Source organism: Dermacentor andersoni, chromosome 1 (assembly GCF_023375885.2).
Source record: "Dermacentor andersoni chromosome 1, qqDerAnde1_hic_scaffold, whole genome shotgun sequence".
Classification (NCBI taxonomy): domain Eukaryota; kingdom Metazoa; phylum Arthropoda; class Arachnida; order Ixodida; family Ixodidae; genus Dermacentor; species Dermacentor andersoni.
Window position 1 is genome coordinate 70,520,650 of NC_092814.1, and position 23,287 is coordinate 70,543,936.

Consider the following 23,287-nt stretch of genomic DNA (forward strand, 5'->3'; position numbering starts at 1 on the left):
CACACTTGACAGGTCCATCATAACAGCGCAGAAAATGTCTCACGCGAACAACGTTATAAGTCTGCCTGGTAAGCGGACGATGCAGCAGGACTATCACTGTAAACTGCTCTAGCCTTACAGCGAACGGTTAGTAGTTGTATGCATGATGGTAGACGTTCCCGAAGAGATTCTGGTAGAGCTTTCGGGGCTCGTGTCAGTCACTAACAGAGAGGATAGGGAACAACAATTTAAGGAACTAGTCTCTAAAGCGCAGCTGGAGGCTGAATAAATGACGGAATTGCAGGAAATGCTGCAATAATATCAGGATTTATTTGTAGATAGGCCAGGAAGGAGATCGATTCTTCCTCACGACATCGAGCTCACTTCTTCGGAGACAGTACATTCAAAGGCTTATCGGCTGTTACCGCGCCAACGTGAGATTATGGATGCGGAGGTGGGAAAAATCTTGACTCTAGGTGTGATCGAGCGTTGAGAGAGCGATTACACCTTGCCTTTCACCTTAGTTGAGGTACCGGGCAAGGATTCGCGTCCTTGCGTAGGTTATCGCAGGCTAAACGCGATCACTAAAGATCAGATTTTTCCTATACCAAACATCGAAGAGCACGTCGAAAAAGTTAGTTACGCCCGATTCATTTCTACACTGCATTTAGTTCGGGGCTACTGGCAGGTTCCGCTCACAGAGCTGGCTAGCAGATATTCCGCCTTCATTTCTCCGTTGGGAACGTTGATCCCTATAAGGTCGTAAGCTTCGGTTTGAAAAATGCATCGTACTGTTTTTCAAGCCTGATGGACAAAGTGTTGCGAGGACAGGAAAAGTTCGCCTTGTCTTACTTAGATGATGTGGCTATATATTCCGCATCCTGGTCGAATTATATGCAACATCTGAGAGCAGTGTTGGCCCTCTTGCGTGAAGCAGGCTTGACCGTCAAGGCACCACAATGCCAAATGGCGCAAGCGGAAGTAGTCTATCTCGGTCACGTAACCGGCCAAGGCCGTGGCCGTCCCTCTGAGCTAAAGGTAGGTGCGATCAAAGACCGACATGCGATCTTTCTTAGGGATCGCCGGGAACTATCAGCGGTGGATCCCTATAGATATTCTGAATTAGCGCTAGAACTAGCGCTGAACTAGCGAATTAGAGCTAGCGCTCTAATTCTCTTCGAAAAACTGAGTGACCTCTGCATGGGACGAAAAAAGGGAATCCTCTTTCAATGCCCTGAAGAGTGCGCTGACGAGGCAGCCCGTGCTAAGATCGCCGGACTACACGAGGGGATTTGTGGTTCAACGCGATGCGAGCGAGCGAGGCATGGGCATTGTACTATAGTAGACAGTTTTAGTATAGCGTAAAGCAGCAAACGCAAAGAGTTAGCGTTAGCGTTAGCGTTGCGTGCACCACACTGCGCATGCGCTATACGTAAACGCTGCTGGAGCTCTTACGTACGTACGCTTTCAGGATTTAGCGTTGAACGCTAACGCACGCAAGGGGAGCCTTACGTACGGCAAGATGGCGGCGCCAGTCGAAGTGAGAGCAGCCCGCTTCGGATCTATCGAGTCGTCTGCCTGAACTGCTAGGCTCTATCCTTCCCCACTAATGCTCGTGTTCGCCTTAGATTTGTGTGATGATGCTTCGGCAGCGGCGCACAGGTGACAAATGAGCGTTGTTTGCGATATACGTCCTCGATTAGCCGGGCAGTAGGCTTAACTAGAGGGTTTGCTAATGTTTGCTCATGTTTGCTGTATCCGCCTCGAGATGGCGCCCAAGTGTATTTCGCTCGTTCGCTTGGTGTAAGCCGCATGTGAAGCCGATGCATGTCATGTTTTCCGCGGCAAAACACAGTAGTGTGGTCGGTGCTGTGGTCACAATGTGTGTGCGTTTTACCAACGACGACGATATGAACCTCGTGAAGGAGGTTTTCGCCTTGAACCCATTCGGATGGACGTCAAGGTGGGCGTCCGTTGCAAAAAGTTGGAAAGAAGTGGGAAATCCGCTTTCTGGAAGCGAAATTGCCGGCGAAACGTCCCCTCCGGTATAGCTTAGACGTTGTGTGGATCTTGAGGACACGTATAACCTGCGCGGTCGCTCTCATTCCCGAAGCATGAGGGCGTCTATGTCATCCCAACTTAAAAAGGACACGTAATATGGGTCCCACAGAACACTCGATCGCGGCATGCCAAGATTAATCGGTGTGTTTCGCGACTCTCGACAAAACAACGCTCAAACCAAACACCTACATGCGTAATTAACGCAGCGACTGTGGCTTGCGATAAGCTTGACTTAGGGACACACTTGCGGATTCGGCATTGGATAAGCTCGACATTTCGTGGGGATTTGGCTTTCCAGTACTTTGTGTTTTTACATCTAGATGGTGCTGTATTTGTTTGCGTTAACGTTAACGCTTTTCTCCGTTCCGCTATTCTAAAACACTACCTTGTGCCGCGCAGTGCAGTCTTTCTTTGCGTTAGCGTTGCGTCGCACACTAACGCTAACGCAAGGATTTTACGCTATACTAAAGCTCTGTACTATGCCAAAAGGGAGAGAACGACGAGGAACACCCCGTGCTTTACGCTAGTCGGAAGCTCACTAGTCGACAACAGGCGTACAGCGCTATTGAGAAATAATGCGCACGTCTCGCATGGCCTGTTCAAAGATTGCCTTGCTATCATGTGGGCTCGAGGCTGTTCAGCGAAACAGATCATTGTCCTCCATTAAATGGTTGCAGACAACCTTTTTCAAAAATGTCCGTCTCCTGCGTTGGACTCTCGCCTTGCAGCAACAGTCTTTTGAGATACGCTATAAAAAGGGAACTCTCCATGACAATGTCGATGGCTTGAATCGAAGCCCCTAGATCGAGAATCAGCCTCAAACGTTTCCCAAAACTTGTGTTTTCTTTTTTCCTGGCGTAGGATGGGAAGGATCTCATTCTGGTTTTCGCAGTTGGGTTGAGTCATGCTTTGTGAAGCGTTTAACAAGTTCATGCATGCATTTAGTGCCGCTGTAAGTTCTGTAAAACTGTCACTTTTGAGTGGGAAATAAGCCTGGCAGAGCTCAGCGAGAATTTGTATCGTGCTTGTTGACTGAGCGGCTGAGTCTCGCTGAAGTTCTGCCGTTGCGTGCTATCATCGAGAAACTGTTGCATACCTTTCAGGGGCATCTAGACTCGGACCGAGACGTTGAACGACCTGCGAAAACGCCCACAGTCTTTCGTGCTGCAGAGAGCTGCGTGGCAACCGACAACGACTACAAGCACCGACCTGCGCCATCCCTCTGGCCAGCGGATATCGTCCCCTGCCCAACAGGATCTCCTTCGGCGGTACGGCAGTCTGTTATGGTTCAATGTGTGCGGCAATGAATGGATGTCAAGCGCCTGAGACACGAATTGCCTAATCGTCACGCCCGTCAACATGGAAAGACTTGTCCATCGGGTGTGCGCGATGGGATTATGTACCAGTGCAAATCCTACTCTCCTCTGACCTTCTTCTCCACCTCTACGCTAGGGAGTGGTTTCCTTACGTATTCCAGTGTGTAGGTTGACCAGTGTCCTAACAAGGCTCTCTACCAGGGAGCAAGAGAGAATGAGGTTGCCCGGATGCTGTAGGGGATAAGATGGCCAGCGAGACGCCACAAACTCGTCTTCGCTGTCCTTGCGTGCAGGAGCACGCACGCCGAACGTTTCTGTACTTTTTGCTGTGGAGTTCACTTCTCACCCGTAATGATGCATTAAACTTCTCGTATGGTTTTTACATCACCTGGTCTTGCCTGCCATACCCTCTCCGTTGGTCAACCTGGTTCGAGCTCCAAGCAGACGCTGTTGAAGGTCGCCAATACCCATCCCTCGTAACAACAGATGACAGCCTTAACAGTTTGTGTTTATATATAGCGATGGGAGACGCCACTTAGGAACCCAGTGGAGCGGTCACGCTGCGCCCAAAAGCGCGACCGACTCTAGATGTAAGAACCCGGGAACGTAAGCTTTATATTCTTGTTTACGCTTTACTGGAAGACCGGTGAGCTTTTCAAGAAAAGAAAAAAAAGTAGATGCTGACCGACGCCCTCACCAGAACAGGAATCGGCCTCCCTGGTGCAGTATTCGGCCACTACCTCGTTCATGACTCCCACAATTAACCCGTGGCCCTCAGTCCCCAGCAGCTGCGGAGCACTGACCAAGGCGGCGCTCAGATCTGCGACGCGGCAGAGGGTGCTAAGAATATCTGTATCCGTACAGGCCGCCAATGGAGACTGAACCTGGCAACGTTCAACCCACGAACTCTCTCGAGTGAAGCTAGCTTAGCAGGACTCTTTGAGGAACTATCAGGCATTGCGAGGGATATCATCGGCCTTAGTGAGATTAGAAGAACTGATGAGGCTTACACAGTGCTGACTAACGGCCATGTCCTCTGCTATAGCGATCTCCCAGATAAGAAGAAATACGGGGTAGGATTCCTAATTCATAAGGACATGCAGGCAACATTGACGAATTCAACAGCATTAATGAAAGGGTAGCAGTATTCGTAATCAACTTAATAAGAGGTATAGATTAAGGGTAGTAAAAGCCTATAGTCCGACATCCAGTCACGATGATGAAACATAACAGTTTTATGAAGATGTTGAATTAGCGATGAGAAAAATAAAACCTCACCATACTGTAGTCATGGGCACCTTCAATGTCGAAGTGAGGAGAAAGAAGCTAGTGAACAAGCAATTGTCAGCTGCGGAACAGGTTCTAGGAACACTAGAGGAGAGATGTCGGTAGAGTTAGCGGAAAGGAATGAGCTTCAAATAATGAATACCTGCTTCAAGAAGCGTAGCAAGACCTGGAAATGCCCTAATGGAGAAACAATAAATTAAATAGATTTAATACTCTCTGCCGATCTCAGCATAGTGCAGGATGCGGAAGCGTTAGGTAGGCTACAGTGCAGTGATTATAGGTTAGTGAGGTCTAGGATTTCCCTCAACGTGAAGCGAGAAAGAGTGAAATTAGCCAAGAAGAAACAGGACTCATTCCTAGCTTTTTCCATTTCGTGGAACTTCCGCAGGATCGCTTCCGCTGACAGCCTATACTTGCTCAGGAAACTGGGCTCTACCTTACCATAATCATCTGCTTCCTCTCTAGTTAAGCGAGTGATTACGTCCCTTGCGTCGCCCAGTAACAGTGTGAGCAGACGCTGCGGCCACGATTCGCGGGAGAACCCCTGCTTCTTGCACTTCCTGTCAAAGTTCACCAAGAGCAAACCAATGTCCTCTGCGGGCTAAAGGGCCGCATTAACTCTGTCATCTTTAACGATACGCGCTCTCCTGCACTGTTTCCTTCGTTCCCCTTACCTGCTACTCGAGCGCGTTCCATTTCAAGCTCGAGTCGCTTCACTTCAAGTACGTCTTCCCTTTCCTCACGCTCTTTCTGTTCTTTACGTTCCCGTTCTTCACGTTTTTTCTGTTCTCTACGTTCCTGTTCTTCACGTTCTTTACGTTCCCATTGCTCACGCTCTTCAGCCTGACTTTTTGCAGTCACCCTCTCTCTAATGATTTCCAGTCATTCCGTAAGGTCATCATCCTCAGCGTCTAGACCAAGAATAGCCTCAATCAACCGTGGTTTTCGGAGTGCGACAGTGACATCCAGGTGAAACTCCTTCACCAGCTCCAACAACTCCGGTTTAAGCAATGACTTCAAATTGATGCCTGTTTTCAGAGCTGCTCTCTCTACTGCACACAACTATCTTGTCGCAACCTAACTAGGCGACAATAGCTCGAATTACCTGTTCTGTTCTGACCCTTCAATAAAACCTGACAAAACTCAGCAGAGAATGTCCCACACTCACCACCTTGCTGCCAAGAATCCGGCGTAGACCATCGCAAACGCTGCATTCAGTTGCGACTTGGTAGACGAAGCTCGTAGATCCATATGCCACTGCTGCCACCAGTTATTAAGGCTGCCGCCTATTGTTACGAGGACTGGGTTTTGGTGACCTTCAACAGCGTCTGCTTGGATCTCGAACCAAAGTAACCATCGTAGAGGGTCCTGCAGGGAAGGCGAGATTATGTAAAAACAATAACAGAAGTTTAATGCATCATTACGGGTGAGCAGTGCGCTCCAAGTCAAAACGCACAGAAATGTTCGGCGGGCGTGCTCCTGCATGCAAGGGCAGAGACGATGACTCTGTGGCGTCTCGCTGGCCTTCTTATACCCTACACAATCCGGGCAACCTCATTCTCTCTTGCTCGCTTGGTAGAGGGCCTTGTCAGCCCACTGGTCAACCCACACACAGGAATACGGAGAGAAACCACTCCCTGGCATAGAGGTGGAGAACGGAGAACAGAGGAAAGTAGGATTTGCACTGGTGCATAAACCCATTGCACACACCCGATGGACAAGTCTTTTCATGTTGACGAGCGTGCCGATTAGGCGCGTCGTGTCTCAGGCGCTTGGCATCCGTTCCATTCATCGCCGCACACAGTGAACCCTAACAAAACGCTGACGAGAATGAACTTGGTACTAGCCATTGCGGCTATGGGTCCAAACAAGGCTCGATGCACTTTCATGTAAATATCATGCGTTCCAAATGAAAATTTAGTTTAATGATGACAATTGTGGTTGGGTGACAAAATTTACACTGAGAAATAAGCAAAAGTTATTAGAGAGCTTTAGATTAGGGGACGCAAGCAGCTTACGTACACAAAACCTAGCGGCTACGGTACTGCGCATGCGCGGAGCCAGACGTAATGGTCTGCGCATGCGCAGTACCGTGGCCCCTAGTTCTTGCGTCCGCACACCGCTTGCGTCCCCTAATCTAAAACTCTCTATTGATTGCTGCAGAGTTGGTTTCTTTTTCTATTTTCAGTAATGACTGCTTGCTTCCTCCTTCCCTCCCCATTATTTCCATCTCTGATGATAGGGCCACCGTAATAAGCGAACAAGACTGCGATTTTATTATTCAAGGCTTTCATTATGAGATGAACGAGGCAGAAAAATAAAAAGCGGTGGCAGTGGGAAAAGAAGGTGCCAAAGCTATATCTACGCTGGATGATATTAAACAAGTTATAGAAGTGCTTTTTCTAGAGCAGAAACCGCATTTTCTGTACTCCATTTACGTGCAATAGTTCGCTCAAAGGCTGAAAGCAACGAATGGTTGTGATCGGCGGTATATTGAAAAATACTGGGCATTCCTAGAGCAATGTGCGACGCCGGCGGCAGAGCGAGAATATTCGAGCGAGGCGCACGCGCCCGAAATCTGCGGCTTGAGTCGACGTGATCAAGCAGACGCGAGTTGAAAGGGAAAAATCGATATGTCTGTCCATCGCCCGACCACCGCCGGATCAACGCATAACGCCAGCGGGCCGCAGCAGCAGCCCATCCCAGCAGCAGCAGCGACGGCGGCCGGCCGGGAAACCAGCATGCCAAGAGGCGGCGGCAGCCGCTGCGCCGCGAGCGCATAAACTGGGCAGCTTTAGAAACTGGGGGGCTCGTCAGGTGCCGCCACCACTGCTCCCAGCATGCCCTGCGACTCACAATGGGGCTCCTATTCAAACACCAGTAGCGGCGGCAGTTTGGGCTACCGCTGGGCTTCGCCGCTGCGCCCGTCTCGGCCCCTGCGCGAGGGCTGACTCACACTTCGCGACGCGCTGCTGCTGCTGCTGCTTTGCATTCGCCCGACGCCTCGCGGACGCACGCCGCCGTGCTGACAGTGCGCGCGATCGCCGGCAGTCTGCTCGACGGCGAGCTTCCCGCGTCAGTCTGCCCGCTCCAGTCGCCAGTTTGACTGCAGGTGAGTGTTGTGTGTGTGCACGCTGGGCTTCGTGTTGTGTAATCGCTCCCGAGTGTTTGGCGACCGGCTGCACAAAGAGCGAACGCGCGCCGCCGATAGCAGCAGCCGCCGCTCGTACGCAGCCACCGCGATTTGGTGGCGTCGGTCGGCCGAGAAGCCAAGCCGCGCAGCGATAGCAGAAACGCGTGTGCGTGACGGCGGGAAGGAGGGGGGAGGGAGATGGTGAACTTGTCAACTTGTTTTGTCTTCTTTTTTGCGGGAGCCTGTGAGTGCCAGGTGGTGCGCGTTGTTTGGAAGGCCGGCACTTTTGTATAGGCGCGCTTTCTTGAGGGGGAGAGGAGGCATCCGACGCGCCTCGTACACACACCGCGAAAGTTACCACCTGTCTGAATAGGCCGGCTCCTAGGCTACGGAAGCGCTACGAGGGCGCTAGAGCGCTCGTCTTTCGAACTCTGACGCTGTCATGCTTTCGTGAGGCGTCTTTTGAGCGTCCACGAAAACTTTTTCAGGCTCCTACCTCAACTTGAGAAACTTTTCGTGGCGTGTTTGTTTTATATTGCGATGCGGCCCAGAAAGCTGATTCTTGGGCTAGTTGGTACGGTTTACTCATAATTAGCCCAGGTTTGGCTAAATCTCATAACCCAGGTCATAAACTCATAAGCCCAGGTTTGGCTAAATCATATTGTATCCATCCTTTCGCCGAGTGTTCTTATCCGGTAGTTTCGTTAGTATACTATCATAGAGCCGGTGATAGCAGGTGTCGCTGCGGTAGTCGGGTGACCATTTTGTGTGGTTACGTCACGATGTCAGCATGTTTTCTGAAAGCCAGCCGAGGTTCGTTATTCGCATTCTGCGGGTGTTAGACTCATATCACATGGTGTGACATTCTTTGACCCTGCAAATGGTCGATAAAAGCCCTACAAATCGCCAAATGGAGCCGAAAAGTAGTCATACTTACGTACTAGGTAGTCGCAATGTTAGCGTGGAAACACTTTAGGACCATCACTGTTACATCATCTTGCGGTAGCGCTTGTTTCATCCGAACGATGGCAACATAAATTATGACTATAGGAAATGTCCCGCTTGCGAACACCTATATGATTGCGCTAGAAAAGTCTTCGTACTCCACACTAACATTTCAAGTGAATTTTAATAAGAGTATGGCAGAGTCATGGGGACTTCGTCCGTGGGAACCCTCTGCTGTGGCGGAGTAAAGAGGGGTGCTTATGAAGTCGATGGTACACCCGCTGGTGAAAGCAATAAAATTCTGTGGCATGTTAGTCCTTTTTATTTATTGACATGATAAAATTGGAGATGTTTACGTACAAATAAGGAACCACCTTTCTCATGCCGTTCGTTACCAGGAATCTAGAACTATTGATGACTATCGAATAGGGCAGCCCATTTCTCGCCGAAACTTTCAAGAAAGCAGTAGTTGTGTGCAAAAGTACGGTATAAATTTCGTTACCACCACGATATGTTTATTGCGCATTGTCATTTGTAGAACTTGCGCTATCGTGTTTGATTATGATTAAAATTTGATGTACTTTGTCAGCTTAGCTCGGGGCGGCTCGATTCGGCTCCACGGACATACAGCCTAGTGCGTTTATGTACACTCAGAACCGACACATCTTGAATATGTTTCTTGGCGTGTAAAATGTTCTGCGTCTCTTTAATTCTTCGGAATTCAGCGTTACAAGTGCATTCGTACTCATTCATTTTATGAGCAGTTGGCACGTCGACGAGAATAAGAAAACCTTTCTCGCTGCGCTCTGTCTTGAGAAATAGCCTGGTGACACACCGTTAGCGAGTTTTATCATACCGCTACAGAACTACCGTTACTGCTACCGCCTCCGCGGTCAGCAGCTTTGTGCATACTATATGTATAGCTTGGTAATGCCAGATGGGCACGCTCAGTCTACGTTCAGTCGACTACATTCACTCAACTACGTTCACTCGACCACAAAATTTTACGGAAAACGAAATCTGAGATAGAGCTGAATATCTACGCAGCCACACAACGTAGCCTCGTGTTCGCATTTACAGCCTCTACCAGTATATGTGAACAGCATTGTGATGTTCGGTTTTACTGACTACTGTTACAGGCTGCTCGGAAATTGAACGTTTTCTGATACCCTGTGGTCTATAAACTTTTGTGGTTGACTGTACGTGCGAAGCCGTAGCTGCAGCTGTAACGGTGCAGCGGTGGCGGCATTCTAAAACTTAATATTGCCGGTTTCGTCGTCTCCTTCGTGCAGTTTGCAGAGGAGCTCAGCTTATATCTCAACCGCACACAATAATGGAATCGCAGAGGTTGCATTCTTGCAATAACGAACCCTAACACGAGCTCTTGACAACGGTCTGCATCGCTTGCGTGGCGATGCAGCGGTCGTACTTGCAACGGTGGCGCTTACTCGAACCCATGGTGGACATGTAAATGCGGTTGAATGGGGGGCACAGGTCAGAATTGAGAGCGCCGTTAGTTAAATTTTGATCTCCGGAAAAAGTACAGAACGCTCACTCGTGTTACTCGACCTACGGACAGTTAATAGTGGGAAGGAGGATGCAGAAATGCCGACGTTGCCTCCAAAGTGCGAATGTATTCGAGAACTGCCCGATTTCCACCAAGGCAATTGCTATTAGCTCAAGTTGATAACGTTCTTTAATCCAAATGTAAATCTCTCTTATGAGCGAAGCCCTATAGCTGTTTCGTTTCGCGAGAGTTGACGTCTTCCTTTAATGCACAAGGGCGCCGAAACTGGAATAAGAGAGACCCAGGGCCAGGATAATGTAACGATTCTATGCCAATGCAATTCCTTGTCGCGCTTGTCATTGGTCAGAGCGGCGCTCTGCCTGCGTTATCAACGGGATAAAAGCAGGCCATGAATGGAACGATAAGAGCGGCATATAATTGATCATAAGGAATGGCTACATTCTACCGGCTCAGCAGGTGTGTATGCAACAATCCATGTTCGACGAGGGTGAATGAGAAAGTATTTGCCCCTGTTATTGTTTAGCCAACTTACGGCTGTAAATGCGAAGTCAACATAACCATTCCAAGCGGTGGACGTTTCTTGGACCGACCTGGCCTTATCTGCCTCTAGCTCTGTGGCACGGCGTTGCTGTCAGTTGTTGAAGATGGCGGTTGTGCTTCACACGTTCACGGCGTACGAGCGACGTAGTGTGATTCGTTTTCTATGGAGCAAGGGACGAACGCCCATCGAGACCTACAGGGAAATGCAGCCCATGTATGGGAAAAGGTGTCTCGCTTTGAGAAATGTGAGGTGGTGATGTAAGTTCGTAAAAGGCCGTGAAGACTTGCATGACAACGAGCGTTCGGGGAGGCCGCGTGCGTCGCCGACTGGCGACAGGGCCATCTGAAATTTAGTGCTGTGATGGGACAAATGTGTGAACCGGTGTGGGGACTATGTGGAAAAACAGTGTAAGGTACGTAGAATGGTACGTATATTTGTAATTACCTTTATGTACCTTATTTTGGCTAATAAAAAATAGGGGCAAATACTTTCTGATTCGCCCTCGTATATCCTATCATATCCCCTTATGACGAAACACTGGTGATGGTAATGGAACAGGACATGAAAAGCCGTAAAGCTTTTCTGACTGTGCTAGAAGCCGACGCGAAAACGCGCTTCCCGTCGTCAAAAACGTCATCCGTCTGACCAATTGACGTCGACGAGCCGATAGCGTTCCGGCATGTAAACTCGTGCATTATATAATGGTTGCAACGCGCGAACGCTTTGCTGTCAATCTACTCTTCGTTGCTGCTTGGGGTCGTGACGTGACTGGGGGAGACATTACGTATATACGTACTTCTTTCGCTCGAGACGTGAAGCAGAGACGTGGGTTGCATTTTCACAGGCCACCGGGTAGATTCTACCGCCGGGTGATTCTACACTGGTGCGCCTGACGCTGTAGAGAGAGGAAGATCTCTCGCCCGCGAAACGCCGAGTCGTTCACATTCTTGTCTATTTAACAGCGGTATACCGATGTAGCTTGTGCGACAGCGATGTCCTGAAATTCCTAGTGCACGACGGAACTATATGTATTTGCCTGTGTACCGGCGTCTCGATAACCTACGTGCCGCTTCGTGTTCTTTTGGTTGTGCGGCCCGTTGAAAAGACATGACATGGGAACGTATCTAGTGGTTGTTTCAGGGCGACCCCCGTTTGCATTTCGGACAGCATGTCGGCGGGCGCACGTGACTTGTGCGGAACCGGCGTCTGAGGTCAGTCCTAGACCGATTGCGCTAGGTTTTCATTCGCAGACTGACAAGGGTCGGCAGAGGATACCGTTCACTGTTGTCGCTGAATGCAGTGCTTAAACGCAGCAGCACACGCGTCGAGTAGTTTTTCGCCGACTGCAGGAATAGCGAGTAGCATCTGTAACGCGAATCAAAGCAGTGACCGTTGCTTGTTTCTGCTACGGTTCCTACACTACAAGCGTCTGCATGACAATTATTGGCGAACGCTTCGTTGGGAATTTCGCCGAAATTTATAGTTTGAAAACTTTTCGTCGCAGCAATCCTTAATAAAGTGACACGTTTCACTCGTTTCGTTCACACCCCGAGGAAGCGGTTGTGGCAGCGGCGATGTACTGTGTAGCCAACGTAGACGAAAACGGGCCTTCTAAAGAGGAGCAGTTGCCTTTTATAAAGTAATAAAATATGTGTCGAATGAACAATGATGATGATGATGATGAGATGAAGCTTTATAAATTATAGTATGGCTCATCGGCCTACTAAGGGTAATGTGTTTGGGGAATCAGGAGATGTCGACAGAGTCAGCTACCGAGGAATGCTCCCCCGCACGGTTACACCGTGCGGAGAGTGCCCGATTCTGCAGCAAACGCGTACAGTGCCCTCAGGACAGCCTCGGCTGAGGAATGGATCCGCTCTTTGAAGCTGGGCACTTGTCCCCCGGTGCCTTTGTCGGAGGGCTGCGTGCGTGGGGCACACCCACAGCAAGTGCCTGATGGTTGGCGCAGCAACCCATTTGTATTCGGTGGTAGCTGTTCCGCCGTGTTGTCAGGAAGACGTACAGAAACAGATACTAAGGATGTAAGGGTTCTTTTCCTCCGGTTATATTCGTTTATTGTATTCCATCCCACTGATCGAGTGACCGATCCCAACGATTGCGGCTTCGTGCGAGTTAGTGTGACATGAAGGGGAAAGATACTGCGTAAGTATAATTGCAAAATACGGGCACGGCCCCTGTGGTAAAAAAAAAAAAAATGGAGATTTATACATGAGCTCGAACCAGCGTCACGCAGCAAGATAAGCACGGCTCCAAAATCGGGTTGGAAAGCTCTATGTTATTCTCATTAAAAGAAAGAGCAAGTGATGTGCACTATACCGGATCGCACTTATGCTCTGTAGTTAGCCTGTATAGGAGTACTGTACGATGCGCAGTTAGGGAATTTGCGCAAATTTCTGTCGGGGTCCAGACATCTTGCACAACGTCGTTGAGCCGCCGGCGTCATCGTTTAAAGGCCGTTATGTTATTCACTTGAGGCCTCTTAACTTAATTGAATAATAGTAATAATAATAATAATGTAATATGAGTATTTATTATAAGACACTAGACACAGTCTAGTTGCACCGGCAGTACACGAACGCTGATCGCGCGCACGGCAGACATAAGAGCGTTTTCTTCGTCCTCTTCTTCACTACAATGGCCCCGGGAAAGAAGAGGAGCCATCCTGGCGACTTACAGCGTAGGTAGGATGAGGGGGTCATAGTACGGCTTAAGTCGGTTTACATGAACCGCGTAACGCCCGCGACGCCTAAGGTCAGGTGATGGCGTCACAGGTTCTACAACGTAGGTGACAGGGGAGGTACGGTCTATGACGCGGTAGGGGCCATCATAGCATGCAAGAAGTTTGGTTGAAAGGCCAGGGCTGTGAGGCGGGACCCACAACCAAACGAGGCAACCAGTCGGGAAAAGTGGCGTATGCGCGCCAGTGTCACGCCGCAGCTTTTGACGACATTGAGCGGTGGTCGTAAGGGTTCGCGCGAGCTGCCTACAGTCCTCGGCGTATTTGGAGGCTTCAGACACAGGCGTGCATTCGGAAGCGTCGGGTCGGTATGGGAGCAGTATGTCCATAGTACACGAGGGCTCTCGTCCATACAGCAGAAAAAAGGGTGAAAAGCCAGTGGTAGCTTGTGTGGCCGTATTATAGGCATACGTGACGAACGGCAAAACAGTGTCCCAGTTACTGTGCTTCGAGGCGACGTACATAGTCAACATGTCACCGAGTGTGCGGTTGAACCTCTCTGTCAAGCCGTTCGTTTGCGGGTGGTAGGCTGTAGACTTGCGGTGAACGATGCTGCATGCAGCGAGAAGGCCTTGGATTACTTCGGACAAGAAGACACGTCCCCTGTCGCTGAGCAGTTTGCGTGGTGCGCCATGTCGAAGAACGGAGTTCCGCAAGATGAAAAACGCAACTTCGCGCGCATAGGCTGCCGGGAGTGCGGCAGTCTCGGCGTAGCGCGTCAAGTGGTCGACACCTACAATTATCCATCGGTTACCCGAGGAGCTGCAGGGAAGTGGCCCGTATAGGTCTATGCCGACGCGATCGAAGGACCGAGCCCCACAGAGCAGCCGCTGTAGCTCACCAGGAGGGCGCTGCGGAATATTACGCCGTTGGCACGCCGTGCAAGCGCGTACGTACTGGCGCATGAAGTGATACATGCCGTGCCAGTAGAAACGCTGCCTTAGCCGAGTATACGTTTTCAGAACGCCGGCGTGACCATTATGAGGAGCAGCATAAAAATAAGCGCATATGCCAGAACGCATGTGTCGTAGTATCACAAGGAGCCATTTGCAACCATCAGGCAAATAATTTCTGCGGTAAAGGACGTTGTCGCGTACAGCAAAGTGAGCGGCTTGGAGACGAAGTGTTCGAGAAGAGGGTGTGACGGATGGGTCGTGGCGGAAATTCAGCATAGTTCAAGGCAGGGGATCCTTACACTGCTCGTCCGGCATATCAGGGACGTTGAAGGCTGACATGGATGCGAAGAGTGGAGAGACTGAAGCCACATCAGAAGGTATCGGTGCTCGGGAAAGCGCATCGGCGTCAGAGTGCTTTGTGCCCGATCGGTAGACAACGCGTATGTCATATTCTTGTAAGCGAAGTGCCCATCGGCCTAGGCGACCTGACGGATCCTTCAACGAGGACAACCAGCAAACGGAATGGTGGTCGGGAACAGTGTCAAAAGGGCGACCATATAGGTACGGACAAAATTTGACGAGAGCCCAAATAATGGCCAAGCACTCCTTTTCTGTTACCGAGTAGTTGGCTTCTGCCTTCTTTAAAGTGCGGCTCGCATACGCGACGACGTACTCGTCATAGCCGTCTTTCCGTTGTGCGAGGACGGCACCAAGTGAATGCCGCTTGCGTCCGTGTGTACCTCTGTAGGCGCTGTGGGATCGTAGTGTCGAAGAATCGGGGGCGAAGTAAGTAGGCGACGTAGTTGCTTGAAGGCTTCGTCACAGGAAGTTGACCACGCGGAGATGTCGTTGGTAGCTGTAAGCAAATTGGTCAGTGGTGCAATGATAGTTGCGAAATTGCGCACAAAACGCCGAAAGTAAGAGCAGAGCCCTATAAAGCTGCGGAGCGCCTTAAGAGTAGTGGGCATCGGAAACTCTGCGACCGCGCGAATCTTGGCTGGGTCAGGAAGCACACCGTCCTTCAATACAACGTGTCCCAATATTGTTAACTTGCGGGCAGCAAAACGGCACTTTTTGATGTTGAGTTGGAGGCCAGCGGAGGTGAGGTAGGTCAATATTTCACGCAAGCGAACGAGGTGCGTCGGGAAATCTAGCGAAAGCACCACGATATCATCAAGGTAGCACAGACATGTTTTCCACTTGTAGTTACGAAGGATGGTGTCCATCATACGCTCGAAAGTAGCGGGCGCGTTGCAGAGTCTGAATGGTATTACGGTAAATTCGTACAAGTCATCGGGCGTGACGAAAGCTGTCCTCTCACAGTCATTTTCTGCCTTCGGCACTTGCCAATAGCCGGAGTAAAGATCGAAAGATGAGAACTACTCCGCGCCTTGTAAGGAGTCGAGGGCGACATCTATCCGAGGCAGCGGATAGACATATTTACGAGTGATCTCATTCAGTCGACAGTAATCCACACAGAAGCGTATTGACCCGCCCTTCTTGCGTACTAATACTACAGGAGACGCCCAAGGACTGTGGGAAGGGCGAATGACGCCACGGTGCAGCATATCGTCGACTTGCTCGTTAATGATCTGTCGCTCGGCTGCCGACACGCGGTATGGTCGCTGATGTAAAGGAGAATAGGAACGAGTGTGGACGCTGTGAGTGACGGTTGCCGTACGCCCCAGAGATGGTTGTTCACAATCAGACGACGAGCGAAAGTTCTGAAGAAGCGCGAGGACTTGCTGGCGATACGGAGGCGGCAGATCAGCGTCTACGACAGATTCAAGAACGTCTGACGACGACGACCGCAATGATGATGATGACGTGCACAGCACGGGAGAAATGAGGGCGTCGAGCTGATAACAGGCCGTGTCGTCGGAAGTATCGAGAATGTGAAGCGGGTCAAGGAGCTGGATACGACCTAGTGATTCGTCGCGCAGTAAGGTGTCACAGGGTAGTGAAACGGGTTACACACAAGCATAGAAGATAATCCAGATGCAGTGGTGAGGACAGCAAACGGGAGAGGTACGGCCTTGCGACGTAGAAAAATAGGCGACGGTGTAAAAAGTACTGTAGCGTTTGGCACGCTACAGCAAGAGACGGGCACAAGCACCGACATTTCGGGTGGTATGTCTGTATCGGACACAACGGTGAGCTTAGAGGCTTTATCTTCAGAAGGGTCAGTCAGCGGGGCATCGGCAAGCGGGAAAAGCGCCACTTCGGCCCGGGCACAGTCGATGATGGCACGATGGTGAAACAAGAAGTCCCAGCCGAGAATGATGACATGTGAACATGAAGACAACACAAAAAAATCAACAACATAGACAATGCCATCGATGACCACCCTTGCAGTACATTGAGCAAACGGGGCTATATGCTGCGCAGTCGCGGTGCGTAGAAGCATACCAGACAACGGCGTTGTGACCTTGTGGAGGTTACGACAAAGCTTTTCGTCGCTAACCAAAACTGCAGCCCCATTATCAATAAGCGTAGTTGCAGCGGTTCTTTCGACCAAAACGTCCAATAAATTGCGTGGCGACTGTGCAGGCCTTGTAGAAGTCGCGAAGCTTGCAGTTCGTGCGCGGAACTGCAGCAACTAGTTTCCCTCGCTAGGTGACTGGCGGCGACGTAAGGGGGAAAGCGAGCGACGACGTGGTTGTGGCGAACGATGGGTGTCGACAGGGCGTCGAGGAGGCGGCGAGAACTCTGGGTTGGGAAGCATCGCATGTTCGGTAGCATTGTGGAAATAGCCATATCCAGGCGTCGCGACAGCAGGGTTAGCAGGTGGCATGCGACGATGGCAGAAGCGCGCGACATGGCCGGGCGAAACCGCAAGCGAAGCATATGGGCTGGTTGTCGCGTGTGCGCCAAGGGGTCTGAACTGGGCTTCGAGACGGAATTGGAGGCGAGGCGGGAGGAGGCGCAGCTTGAAGTCGTATTGGCGCAGGAAACGCGAACGTCGGCGGCACAGGTCGCGCGGCGACTTCGGCATAGGTCAGAGATGCAGCCGCAGGAGGTTAGGATTGAAATAAAGGTAGCGACTCAGCAAGTTCCTCGCGGATGACCCGCCTAATGGGAGCAGCCAGAGATGTGTCAGGCTGGGTAGGGCGATCGCTGAGAGGCAGCATAGACAGTTGGCGCCATCTCCTCACGAATGAAATCCTTAATCTCAACAGAGAGCGATGATGCTGGCGTGGAGTTGGAGCGAAGCGTGAGGCCCAAGAGAGAGTCGCCAGGTGCAACAGCGCTGCGCGCAAGGACCCTTTGTCGACGCAGCTCATCGAAGCTCTGACAAAGAGTGACGACAGCAGCGACAGAAGTAGGGTTTCGCGCCAGAGGCATTTGAAATGTGTCGTCCTCGATATCCTTGAGGATATATGCTTCACCTTATCCTCTTCACTCATGGTGGAATCGACACGGGCGCAAATATCCACGACATCCTCTATGTAGCTGGTGTAAGTCTCGCCGGTTTGTATAGTTCCCGTTCATGATTGTGGAACCACAGGTTCGCAACGTCAGCAAGGTAGAAGATGACGCAACGTAGGTTCGTGGGGTCATCCCACTTGCTGTGATCACTGACGCGCTCGTAGGTAGAGAGCCAATCTTCCACGTCAGTCTCACCTGATCCGCTAAAAACAGGAGGGTCCCGCTGCCGCTGGACGGCGCCGCACATGATAGGACCGGCGGATGCTCCAAGCGGACTGTTGGGAGCCTGGTTCATGGTAGCGGCTGGAGCAGTTGTCAAAGTTCTTCTGCAAAGTTCCAGGGTGAGGTCGGGGAGTGCAGCACATTCCACCGAATGTCATATGAGGATTTATTATAAGGCACTACGCGCAGTCTAGTTGCACCGGCAGTACACGAACGCTGATAGCGCGCACGGCAGACGCAAGAGCGTTTTCTTCATCCTCTTTTTCACTACAATAATAATAATACGCTTCAGTATTTCTGGAAAACATGTTGAATTAAGCTACAAGACTGTACTAACTAGAAATCAAAATAATGAACATCTTATTACATTACTGTATTAGTTTATTATGTGGAAAGTAGAGCGAGAGAAGGGAGTAGGAATAGACAGAAAGACAGGGAGGACCGGTTGGCTACCCTGTGCTGGGAAAGGGGGTAAGGGGGATAAAAGATAATAGAAAAGAGATATTACAAAAGAAAAGGAAAGAATAGCGAAAACAAGGGGGGGGGGGGGGGAGGAGAATGCGGCACTGCTTAAAGTCTGTCTCTAAGACCAGTCCGCCACAAGAAGCGCAACAACGCTTTCAAAGCTTTCTGTGCTGAGGACGGTTTCGACCAGTATCCCAGGACCTTTCCTCAGACAAATGGCTTTTGTCAAGACTAACACTCTTGAAAGTTGTTTCCTGGGTGCACTGTAACGGGGACACTCGCAGAGAATGTGGGCGATTGTTTCCTCGCAGCTACAGTTATATCATGTAGGGCTGTTGGCCATTCCGATCCGAAATGAGTACACGCTCGCGAAGGCCACGCCAAGCCACAAGCGGCACAGAAGCGTCTTAGCTCTAGGTAGTCCTGACGGAAGACGTAGCCGTAGATGCGGATCCTAGTTAGGGAGATGAACGTTGGTAAATTCCGTCGAGTTCCAATGTGCAAGTGTAAGTTCACGTGCGAGTAAATGAAGACCTGTAGCGTCGTCTGTTCCGGATAACGGTATAGCTACACAGTGGAGGCCGTCATGAGCGGATCGGGTGGCCTCATCTGCACGGTCGTTTCCGTAGATACCGCAATGGCCTGGTATCCACTGATAAACGATGTTGTGTTTTTTCTCTATTGTGTGGTGATGAAAAACCCATGTGTCAGCGACTAATTGTTCATTCGGTTCATGACGAAATCGCCACATAATGCATTGGAAAGCGACCTTGGAGTCGGAGAAGATTGACCACGTCTGTGACGGTTCTTGAATTACGAATTCTAGAGCAGCACGGAGGCCGGCTAGTTCTGCAGCCGTCGATGATGTAAAATGCAATGTCTTTAATTTTATGGTGACGGACTTCGGGGGAATAATCACTGCTCTTGCTGAGATTGTTGAAGAAACTGAACCATCCTTGTAAATGTGAAGGCGTCTGCTGTGTCTCTCATGCAGGAGCATTATAGTGTGACTTGTGGTAGGGCTAAAAACGACGATTGTGTTTTCTTCTTGATTCCAGGAATGGTTAGGAGGGCTTCGAGGGGATGTAGGCACCACAACGGTAATGGTGGTCTTGCTGCGGGCGGGAAGTTCGAGGGAAGCACTGAACGATGCGAAGCAATAATATCGCTGAACACAGAGTGTGGCCTAGAAGCAGGAAGGGAGGCGAGGTGGTGTGATGGAATCCGGGCGAAATGCTTGATGCGCATTCTTAAAGCATCGACGCGAATATATGTTGTAATGGGTGGTCACGCGCGATGACAACAGTCGCTGCTGAAGATGCACATCTCGGAAGGCCAAGGCATATTCTCACTGCTTGAGTTTGAATCGACTGGAGCACAGGTGCGTTTGTTCTTCGGGTCCTGCCGACCACGGGTAAGCTGTAGCGCATGAACCCGAGCAAAAGGACAGTATAAAATTGAATCATCGCTCGTACAGATGCACTCCACGATTTTCCTGCAAGAAATCTTAGCACGTGGGGGAAAGTAGAGGCGTGCTGATGTACTTTATATTGAGCAAGTTGATCATTAAGAATACCACAGTCATTTCATTCTTGCACGGGACCTCACTTATTTTAACCCTTGGTCGTAAAGGAACGCTATTTACGGTACTGCGCAGTTGCGGGCCCGGAAGTTTCTTGCGCGACCACGTTGTCACAGTTGCGCTTATTACGTGATCTGACGGCAGCTGATGAAAACGTTGAACGTGAGAGAATCCTCCGTCCGTTGAAGCAATATTGTGCGCTTCTTGAAGCCTGGTAATCCGCGCGTGCAGCCCGTCAGAATTTAATTATGCGGCTTGCACCGAGTGAGACTGGTGTTTAGTTGTTAAGGGTCGAGCTTGCTCGTGACGCCCCCTCGATACTCACTCCAATGCGCGGAAGAATGGGGAACTACAGCGCTTGGTTAAACTACGTGGACTCGTTCAGATCGCTAGGCTCATTTCCTGAGTTGGCGCTCGCTGATGACGATGCGAGACGAGACCTTCCCTTGGCAGAGCTGCGCATTAAATCAAGCGGCCTCCGTAAGGTGATGGCAGTCCAAGCGGCGCTGCAATCGCCTGCTTTGGACGCTACGCGATTTCTTTAGCTGGTAGCGCGCCTTCCGGAGACGCTCCTCTCTGCCGTGTCCTTTCCTTTTCAGGAAGCGCCCTAATGGACGCGGTGATTTCGCGTACACCAACAGCGTTGCCGGTGTCCCTTCTGTGTCGGCTGGCGCAACGATTGCTGCTTTTTTCCAGGCGCAGCGTCGCGGCGGATAATCCGCTCATGTATGCAGCGTGGGTGGCGATCAAGCGAGGGGCGCCGCCGCGTTGCTCTGCAAAAGCGCGGCTTCGCGTCGCAGACGACCGGCTGCTGCACAAAGTGGTCGCCGCTGCAGCCCGATTCTTAAGCAGCACCGGAACACTGAGGATAAAAAAAAAAGGGGGGGGGGGGATAACATGCTCAGGATAGCGCTGTAATGAGCTTGTTCTCATTGACTGTCAGCCGTGTATGCCGGAGTTCCGTAAATCATGACGCATGTACCAACTACTCGACCACAGTGGTGCGTGCGAGGAGCTCTGCCGAACTTTGGACAGCGAGAAATTATGAGTAACGTTAGTGATAGGGAACCACGCGAGAATCGTTCACAGACGTCGAGAGACATCGCGGAGTGTAGATGTCCGGTTCTTTCTGCTACAAGTCTAACAACGCGCGAGATTGACTGCACCGCGCGAGCGAGGTTGGGGGGTTAACAATTTTAGTGGTTGCAGGAACAGACAGGAAATAAACAAAATATATTTAATGCCTATCTCAACGTCGAGAACAGACCTGTGGAAACGGCGACACTCTGTATAGGGATTCAGGTCGCTCTAGCTTAACGACGACGCACACGCTGAAACCATTTATTCAGCGGCTTGATCGCACTGCGCTTTAGTGGCCCTCGTTCTTTAATTGGCGACTTCCTTGACTGTCCTCTTCGGCACTGCATGTATTTCTCACTGCTGCTTAATTAAGTGCTGACGTCGGCGGCACACATCGTCCCTTTTGCCCCTTCGCCTTCTACTTGGTCTGCTTCAGCCTCGTAAGCTCCATCAGGATTCTTAGTTAGACCGACTTTCGCTTAATTGCAGACGACCGGGTGAGGGTTAATGCAATACGCACTCTACGCCTGTCCCCGTGAACTCGGTACAGCGTTCGTCTAACACACTGTGCATATCATGGTTTTGTCCTTGGCAGTCTGCCAATAACACATGTTGCAGACGCTAGCATATATGCTTTTTTCCATTAATTAATGCACTAGCAGGACTGCCATTAGCAGCTAAATGAGGGAAGCGGGACGTACGCGTGCACGTACAGGAGGAGCGTTTTCGCGATCAGTCGTGAGATTTCGGTAATATAAAGTCTTTTTGGGTCACATATCGCGAAGTCTCGGCACCGAGTCGTCATGAATGCTAACGCTCATTTAGCTGTTTGCGAAAAAATAAGCTCATGCGTTGTCTTAAGATAAACTGGCTAAAATTGATCTAAACGGTGACGAATAAGCACAGACGAACGCAGTGGGATGAATAGTCTCGAACGATGGTAGAAACCTTTACGGGCCCGTAGCTTAGTCTACGTGAAGTGCCCGCATATGGTGAGCGGATTTCCAGGAACCGGGAAACCATCGCGCACGTGTGTTGAAGGTCGCTGTGTTTGAGTTCGCCGGTATTATTGCTGATGAAAAGTGATGCATACTCCATTAGTAACGTTTCCCTGAGCAGAAGCGACAAGCTTTTCTTTTACGCAAAATCCCAAGATAACTTCACTGGGACCGTCTGTAATTAGCATTTCATGCTTAAAAAGACTCAGTGACGACAAAAGCTAACAGTTTGGCTGTTTTCTTTCTTTAACCCGGGAAAGTAGGCCACCGATTCGCGGGCTTTCTCAAACATAAAAAAATAACCCACATCAGCGACTAAGAAATATCAAGAAAATAAAAAAGCGTCAATGGAGTGAAAAATTGCGTAAATCAACGACAGCCTGCTTTACTGTATGTACAGTCAGAGTGCGATATATCAGTAACGCGCGAACGTCCAGTCGGAGCGTATATTACCAGGACATTTGTGCACTTACACGAAAAATCGAAACAGCGAAGTTACTTTCACACAGCGCAGTACAAATGGCATCACTACAGATGCTACGTGTAAATCACTGACAGTATATTCCCAAAGAAAACAGAAAAGAGAGGTTCAAGTTCACATGAGCGCGCACGAAGTCAGATTCTTGAACCCATTCGCAATAGATCGAGAAGAATGAGAGGAACCGAGGTGCTCTATTTTTTTTTTCTTTAGTTGGACCTATCTTAAGCAAACAGATAATGAAGCCAAAGAAGGCATATATAGGGGAAATTAGCAGTTGTCTTAATTGATATGCAGAAATACGGAAACTTGCCGCAGTTTGGAGCTGAACCCACATCTTCCCCATTTCGCGTGCGGTGCTTTATACCATTTAATCTACCGCGGCGGCCTTCCTCCCATCAACTTTCCCGGGTATTTGTGTATGTCTACAAGACTATAGCCCTGGGAGTGGTAGCTGCCGCGGCCGCCGCTTAATAGCTCCTGAAGGAACGTGCCAGAGCCTTCTATAGCGCGGCCGCTCTGTGAAAACTCGCATTGAGCGGCCGTGGTTCTAGCATAGCACTCAATGCGCGATGCGTTGTCTTCAGGC

General features: G+C 50.3%; 1 protein-coding gene across 4 annotated transcripts in view; it reads left to right on the forward strand.

Moving 5' to 3' along the window:
- Window positions 1-7,510: 7,510 nt before the first annotated feature.
- Window positions 7,511-23,287, forward strand: part of LOC126543093 (LIM domain-binding protein 2-like) — a 331,870-nt gene continuing 316,093 nt past the window's right edge. For 3 of the 4 annotated variants that reach the window (XM_050190234.3, XM_050190233.3, XM_050190235.3), the window contains exon 1: window positions 7,511-7,755. The gene's annotated coding sequence lies outside the window, so the exon portion shown is untranslated. The remainder of the gene's footprint in view (window positions 7,756-23,287) is intronic. The other variant, XM_050190232.3, reaches the window with a different exon arrangement.